Source organism: Leiobunum rupestre, chromosome 2 (genome assembly GCF_980474605.1).
Source record: "Leiobunum rupestre chromosome 2, qqLeiRupe1.1.hap1, whole genome shotgun sequence".
Classification (NCBI taxonomy): Eukaryota; Metazoa; Arthropoda; class Arachnida; order Opiliones; family Sclerosomatidae; genus Leiobunum; species Leiobunum rupestre.
This window is the reverse complement of record NC_143385.1, coordinates 10,927,220-10,935,916: the sequence shown is the minus strand read 5'-3', so window position 1 is coordinate 10,935,916 and position 8,697 is coordinate 10,927,220. Positions and strand designations below refer to the sequence as shown.

The window sequence follows — 8,697 nt, the reverse complement described above, 5'->3', positions numbered from 1 at the left end:
GGCTTAAGTTCCAACTGAGATCATTTACGGTGGGGGATTATATCTAAACTAGAAAATAATAGAACTAGATTCTTAGATAAAGTAATGGAAATGTGTACTGCATTTAAATATTTGCTAGTCATATACGAGTTGTTATTTGGTTTCGACAAAAGTTCTAATTATAAAGTAACATGGCCTTCTTGTTTCACTGTGGCTCTTACGTCACAATCTTTTACTTTTACAAGTTAACGAGCGCGCGCTACCGTCGCCAGAGGAATATAGGTTTTTCTGGCACGCTCGTGCGAAGAATATACTAATAAAGTTGTGTCTTGTGACAGAAGAGCAACAAGTTAACAAGTTGGGCATTTCCCCATTTTAATAATTTCTGGCGACTTTAGACTTTAAATCTAAATTTTTTTCAATTAAGAGGGATTTGAATGAACATTATGTTTTTAGTTAGTGCTGATAATTTTTGAACTACTTTACGGTTGCATTAAGAAATTTTAATTTTTAGTGAGATTTTTGGCCGATACGCGAGACCCCACAGCTAGCGTACGCACTATTGTCATATTTGAATTTTGTACCGATTCAAGATTCAGAATACAAGCACCTTCAGTCTCCAAATATTTGATCTTTGACCTCAGAAACCTTTACGTACTGTATTCATTGTCTTGTACAGGGTGTTGGGTACTTTCGGCTTTTTTTTAGGGCACCGGGCGTGTCTTATAAAGCGTGGTCATGGGTTTTTCATTGAGTTCACATCAATCTTTGGTTTCCAATGCTTAGTGGGTTAGTTATGTTAAGCGACTGGGTAATTATGATGGCGTGTTTAATATACAGGGTGGTTAGGTTGTTATAGTGTTCTTATTATTTTAATGTAAAGGGTGATTAAATATTTTTCTTAATTATCAATGGACAGGGTGATTAATAAAGCCGGACCATGGGCTTTTGAGTAAATTACTCTGGGGTTGTTAATGCTTAGTGGGCTAGTTATGTTAAAAGACAGGGTGATTGACATTTTCCATATACAGGGTGGTTGAGGAAACGTTCATTTTCGACAAAATTCGTCTTGGGTGATTGAATATTGGTTAAAATTTAAATTTAATATTCAAAACATTTTTCATACATCGAGGGGATTGTGTAAAGTAAAATGTCCGTGACATCTTGTTAATTTATGGTCAACTGATTTCCGACAGATTGTTCGAGTTTCAAACGCAAAAAGTCACTATTTCAAGATCTACATGTCTCCTGATACATCTTATAGATGATTTCACCTGAATCAAAATGTAACGCAATTACTATAAGAAATGTAGTTTCCATATTGGAAGAACGCACCTTTTTGTGAAACAGGTAAGAGATTGTGTCTTTGGTTTGAACGATTATTTGTACAGTTTTTCTTTCTATCGAACGGCTTCACCCGTTCAAAAATCGTCTATAGAAAATCTATAGAAATATAAAGAGGTTTATATATAGATTTGTATAAACCTCTATATATATAGATTTTCTATAGACGATTTTTGTACGGGCATTTACTGCAAAATCCACACAAATGATTTCTTTCTAGAAAAATTAAGTAATGTCTAAAAATACGTACACCTAAATTTCGCTTTCTAAGAAATACAGAATGTCGTCTAATAAAAGACTCATTATCTGCTGCTTTTGACAATGATCCAGGGTATAGGCCTATCTCAATTTTTTTAAAGGAGGCCCCAATGCCAACCAAGGGTCCAAAAAAATTAAAATTGGTGAAAACTTTGACTCCTAAATTAATTCTTTTAACATTCTACTGAAATTCAATACAAGGAGCATTTGGATGAATCACCATATTTTTCTATCGTTAGGAAATAACAAAAGGGGTTACAAATTAAATGACTCCATGTACGTGGCCTAAATGATAAAAGATAACTGGTGCCTTCTCTAAAAAGATCCATTCTCTAACAGCCATCCAATTAAAATATATATTATCTATTAGTTGTGTGACAAACAGACTTATTCTTGAAGAGTCATCGGTCAAAAAGAATCATTATTTAATAGTCAAAGGCACTAAAGGTTTCTAGATGACTTGGGCCTAAGGTGGTGCCTTGGGTATTGTCCTAGCTGATTATTTATTTATTTATTTAGTCAACCAATCAAAAGATCCATTCAAACAGTCCACCCAATTCAAGCTTTCTCTAAATAGTCATGGGACCAAATGACGCAGTCACTTACAAGGAGACTACCCGATTTGGTTCAAACTCGGGTGGTAAATAGACCTTCATGTAACTTGAAAATCCCGAAAAGGGTGGACAAGAATGGGCTTTAGTTTTGAAATGGAAACCAAAAATGTTTTTCACAACTTAAAAACTGATTACTCGTATTTACCCAATATATGTATATTTACTCATATTTACCAAAATGGACGTATATTGGTCCAAATGTACCAGATTTAGCCATGATCTGAATTATGTATCTAATTGATGAACCTTTTTTAATTTTTTGAAAAATATTCTTAGGGGGGGGGGGGACCTAAAAATCTTCGATTTTCCCACGTTAATTTCCATAGAGGAAATCAGTTTTTAAGTTGTGAAAAACATTTTTGGTTGCCATGGCAAAACGAAAGCCCATTCTTGTCCACCCTTTTAGGGATTTTCAAGTTACATGAAGGTCTACTTACCACCCGAGTTTGAACCAAATCGGAGATAACCACCTTGGGTAGTCTCCTTGTTAGACCTACAGCTGTCCAACCAACCAATTGGTAAATGCCACCAAACGTCGCTCTCCAAATTGCTTAGACTCCATTGTAATACGTTTCAAAGAACTGTTCGTCTAGAGGTTTTTATACTGCAAAACATATTTTCAAACTTTTAACATTTTTGCTAATTTTACAATAATCCTTTTTCAATCACGAAATCAAACTTGTTAAATTTGAGCACGTTTTTATTAAATTAACATTAGTTTAAGCACTGTACGGGTCAGTCTAAATATTGCCTCATCAGTACCATAACCCCACCGAGATTCGTATATCTGTTCAGAGTGACAGATGTCTATCAAAAGGAAACCCAAAATCACCTGTTCCTAGAAATATAATGGTTTCGCAATTGCACGTAAGAAGGTGTCTAGGATGTTGGAACGGTTGAATAACCGTGGCATTTGATTATTTTCTATCAAGCAGAAGCTTTTAACCGATGCGTCTCCACGTTGGATTTACCCAGATGATTACCGCTTATATTTGAATAGTTCTTATAGTTCGCGTTATTGTGGCGTCTTGGAAGTGGAAAAGGAAAAAAAATTCCCGGTATTTTCTTGCGCATCATTTTTATTCCAATCCGGTTATACCCTGACTCTATTGTCGTTTACCTGTTGGTCTACTGTTGCGTAAGAGTTTGAAGATCGAAAAGAATAAACAGAGCACGATCTCACTTTTGCTATAAATATGAAAGGCAATGTTGTCTCGGACATATTTCCATAGGATCCACCGATCTCGAAGAAATTTCTAATCGTCTCCATTTTCGTAAGTAAGAATTTCCATTTCTGAACTTTAGAATGCCAAAATGTTATAAACACTGTTCCCAAAATAGAAATTTAAACTTTTTGTTAATTTTCACGCCAAATATTAGATAAATTGTAACAACATTTATGTTAATTACACTAAGATTATATTCTCCTGGACATATATCAATTTGAGACCGAGGTCAGGTATTTTAAATAAATATTGTGAGCCTGAGACGAGATCGGTAAGTTTTCACGTTAAAACCGAACCCGAGCTGAGGCATTTTGGAACGCATATTGTAACTAGGGAGCCCGAGCTTGAGCCCCTGATATAATACAATTACTTTGAGCTCGAGCATGAACCCATTTCCTGATTAACATTACTTGGAGCTCAAGCCCGTATTAAAAATTAACGTACTAAGAGCTCAACCTTGAGCTCGACATAATACTTGAGCCCGAGCTCGAGACTGATTTTGGTAGTTTTCATATATGAGGTGAGCCCGAGCTCAATTCGCGATTGAGCCCGAACTCGAGACTGATTTGAATACTGTTTTCGTATCTGAGGATGAGCTCGATCTCCTTCCAATTCTTGATATTGTTTAGCCCTCAACCCACGTTCGAAACTTATTTTGGCAAAAAAGCGTTAGAAGCTAGCGCGGCCTAGCGCCGTCGGGATAACCGGGCTCAGGGCTTTCCTGACCGCCTCCGACTGTCTTCCAGGTGTGCCAGTGATGCCGGATTGGAGCTCGAAAACACTAATTGGGCTAATAAATAAATTGTGCGACGAAACGTCGAGCTTGATCTTGAGCCTTTAGTAGTTCGAGGTCACCATTTTATTTGTAAGTAACTATAGTGAGAATGAGACCGAGATCACATGTCGAATTGTAATTGTCGCGAGCCTGAGCCCGAGCCCGAGACAACCATTCGCCTAAGGTGGTGCCTTGGGTATTAGCCTAGCTGATTATTATTTATTATTATTTTTATTTGTTAATATAGTGAGCGCGAGCCCGAGACTGGCCGTATATTTATAACTATATACAGTGAGTCCGAGCCCGAGGCGGTTTGAAGTTTTAAATCTACTGAGCCCGGGAAATTTAGATTACGAGCTCGAGCACAAAACCCGGCCAATATTTGGTGAGCTAATATCCGAATTCAGTGAGGTGAGCTCGAGCCCAGCTCTTGGCGTTGACCTATGCTCCTGGAAGATCTATCGATTGTGTACCTCGTTATTTTAGCTTAGCCTCCCCCCCTAATAAACGTTTTTCTTTTACCTTTCTTCGTGTTTTAAATAAATTTCCATCCAGTATGCATATGTATAGATCAGAACTCTCATAGAACCCTGCTTACTAGTCTAGGTGGCGTAGCGGCACTAGCTTCTTTGTTCAAGCGCCTGCTACAGACAAATTAAAAGTCATAAAAAAGTTTTTTATCATTATTTATACAGTCAAATTTACGAATGAGGAAAAACTAATAGCGTATGCTTTAGCCGCTACCTATCTAAGTTTCCTTGGCGCACCAAAGGGGGTGTAACGATATTTTACGGTCTTGAATTGTTGTTTAAATAAGTTATCGAACAAAAATTTATATTTGGGGTACTGGAACCAAAATTTACGGTCGATTTTCAATTTTTTTGCTAAACGAAAAATTTTATTTCATATAAGCCTTTATTAAGTTTAGCTAACATTTAGGGGTTTACATTTTATTTTACAGATTCTCCTGTAAGAAACAAAACATAAAAAATATGAAGGTAAAGATATCTTTTAATTAATCTTAAGGAAAGATAAGAGATTGAGCATATTTAGAACTGAAATTATCTATTATCTGAAAAATCAAATAATTATAATTATTTTGTGAAAGTCAGAATTTAGACTTTTCATTGAGAGCATTTTTACTGTTATACCGCGAAACTTTATATAATTAAATTTTACTATCAACTATAAAAATAAGGATTGTTAGTGAGGTCTCCAGAGCTGTTGTTATAATATTTTAGTTTAATAAATAAGACTAGACATAAATTGCATTTTCCCCTAACAAAACTAAACAGTTTAATGCATTGGGAATTTATCTCGGAAAATAATTATGGACATTAATGCGTTTTCTCCATACCGTGTACTTAGAGGCGGGTAAAGGGGATGAGAAGGTCCGTTTAAGTTCAACCAAATGTTAAAGGGAGGGAATTTTTTATCGGAAACAAAATAATCAATTATTTAACTATTATCATTTATAATACACATATAACTATTTTTATTTGGTTTGATTTACGGTGTAATTTTAAATGAAGCAATTGTTAATCTTCGATATGAGGGTTGAACAGGATATGTAGAACAGTGGCGTTTCTGGGGTACGTTCGGCAGCGCTCATCGGACTCACCAGTTTCCTACTGTACGCTTTTTCGCGATTCCGGTTTCGACGTCACAATGGTTATCGGTTGCTCACCGAAGTCATCGGCTTCAAGAGCCGTTGTTTCCGATGCCTGACGTCATAACTGAGGTAAAACTGCTATAAATTCAACGCCATTTAAAAAAAAACCACCGATGACTGAATAAAGGTTCAAAATATAAAACCATCGAGTTTTTTCCGGGGATTTACTGAACGTAGCCCTGGAGTGTGTCAGGGGGAGTTTGAGCTATATAGAATACTTTTAAGGCCCTGTTAAAATTTTCAAAAGCCCTTCTTGGATATTTCAAAAATTATTATAGTTTAGAGCTATATGATCGTTAGCATTGTAACCCGGCCACCTGAATTAATGGCTTCAAAAGTCGCTTGATGACGTAGGCCTAAGGTGGTGCCTTGGGTATTAGCCTAGCTGATTATTATTATTATTATTAATAATATTAAAAAAATTTCAATACGATACTTTTAAGGATAGATAATTTCTAAACATTTTTAAATAAAATAAGTTTTTAAATGTTAAAATGTTTCATTATTTAGCTTTAACTTTCTGTTCCTTGGATACTCCACTTCTATAATATTTGGTGAAAAAGCTTTTGGCTTAAGCGCCCCAAACTTGATGTAGATATAAATCAAGTTTCTTAAGTAACGTATTTTGGAAACGGCACCATATTTAACTATTGAAAATTGGCATATCTGAAAAAATTTGTTTGGTTGAACCAAAACCAAATTTTGTTTTTTATTTTTAAAATTAAAATGTGTTATTGGCAGACTTCTGTTGCCATTTTTATTGTTGCCATGTTTGCATTTTCCTCGTTTCTGGTCTCGGAGGTAGAATGCGGTCCCATCAACGTGGCGTGCACATTCCAATGCGGAGTATTTCACGCATGCAGAGCGTCAGCTTCACGAAGGGGAGATCTAACTAAATGTGGCTCTGCACCTAGGCACTGCAAATGTGGATGTTTTGCTTGGGAAAAATGTTAATCCCATTTTATCGGTGTCCGTCTTCTATCTTGTGAATAAATGTTACGTTTTACATGTTGATTGCGCTTCTTTTGTATGTACTTAACTATTATTATTTATTAACACCTATTATTATTATTAGCAAAAGTAACATAATAAATATAAGTATGACACTTCCTATTGTTTTAATGCTAATTTCGGTTATAATTTTGCCGACTTGACAAAGTTATTGCTAGGTTCATTGGTTTAATAATTGAAATTAATAACTTTAAAAATCAACTTGGCCAAGGCATCGAGCAGCTTTTAATCCAATAAAAAGCAAAGAAAACCGCTCCCTTTCCTCACTATTAACGTTCCCTTACCAAAATGGGAGTCTTACTTTAGTCGCCAATTATTCTCAATGTAGGATCAAGGATTTTTAAGTATTATGTAAGCATAAAAACTGAGACCAGAATTGTGGGTCCTAAATTAAATCTATTTTAGTCTCAATAAAAGAGTTTTATTATTATATATTTAAATGAAACTCATTTTAGTCTCAGTTAGGAAGACTCATTTCTGGAGACTTGAAAGAAGCCTAATTGAGAGTTGATTGTGGGGTACAATATTAGATTAAAATAAGAGTTATTTAAGACTTCACTTTAGACCCATATTAGGAGACCCATTTTTGGGGACTTGAAAGAGACTTATTTTAGAGTTTACTACGGGTTAGAATTTTAGATAAAAATAAGAGTCATTTAAGACTTCACTTTAGTCTCATATTTGAAGACTCATATTTGGGGACTTGAAAGAGACTCAATTGAGAGTTTACTATGGGTTTGAATTTGAGATAAAAAATAAGAGTCATTTAAGACTTCACTTAAGTCTCATATGGGGAGATTCATTTGTGGGGACTTGAAAGATACATAATTGAGAGTTGCTTAGAGGTAACAATTTGAAGTTAAACTAAAAGTAATCGTAAATTTCATGTTAAACTTTCGACTGGATCCTATTATCTAGCTATTTTGGTAGTGTTATCTAAAATGAGTTTCACTCACGTGCCGCGCAATTGATATAAATATATGTACATTAGTCCAAACAATACACCAAATATTTCATATGATCTACTGTACTATACTTTTAAAATTATATTGTAGTAAAGTCCAAACAATGGAACTCATCATGAGTTCAACTATAATGACCCCTTAAGATGAATATTAAACAGGTAATGGATTTGCAACTTGAATCTTGAAGCTTGGCTACAAAATGGTCATACGGGATTGGCTGGCTATATTTGGTTAAGCTAAACTTACTTGAAACCCTCACATACTTAAAATTAAAATTTTTGTTATTAAATAACAGTTTAGTTTAAGTCTATTTACTAAATAATATACTTGAAATTCTTCAAATAGGATATTTCATTTCAAATAAAATTATTTGTAAGTAAAACAACTGAACTGGGTCAAAAATAGCCTAGCATCGAGCGCCATCCTTGAAGTCTGGAGATTTTAAAACTTGCAATCCAGCATGGCAGCTGAACAAAGTAGTCATTTTTGATCCAGTATTTGAGTAGCCAGATAGAGGGTCATTATAAAATTAGATTTTTAGAATATAATTTTTTTTTAAAGGACGCCCGAGCGATCGCTATGCAATAATTGGTGAAGAATTTCGCTATAGATTTCAGTGGACTGCTTACATACAGTTCACCCTGGATGTATATTAGTTTTACTGATATTGGCAGATTTCCAATTAAAGCTAGAGTTCCCTTACTAACACCGTGACTGTCTCTTTTAAACTTAAAAAGGTTTTATTTAAAGCAGTTCCAAATGCATATATAATATTTAATTCATACTTATTCTGAGACTAATGAGTCTTAATTACGGTAAAATCATGTTTTAAATAAGTATGCAAGAATAAACA

The 8,697-nt window shown here is 34.8% G+C and overlaps 1 long non-coding RNA gene across 1 annotated transcript; it reads left to right on the top strand.

The window, feature by feature from the left end:
* The first annotated feature begins 3,396 nt into the window (after positions 1–3,396).
* On the top strand, positions 3,397–6,851 carry LOC149956097 (uncharacterized). The gene is made up of 3 exons (XR_016478156.1): positions 3,397–3,469; positions 5,158–5,194; positions 6,610–6,851. It is a non-coding gene; the product is annotated as an uncharacterized LOC149956097 (long non-coding RNA).
* Positions 6,852–8,697: the final 1,846 nt, after the last annotated feature.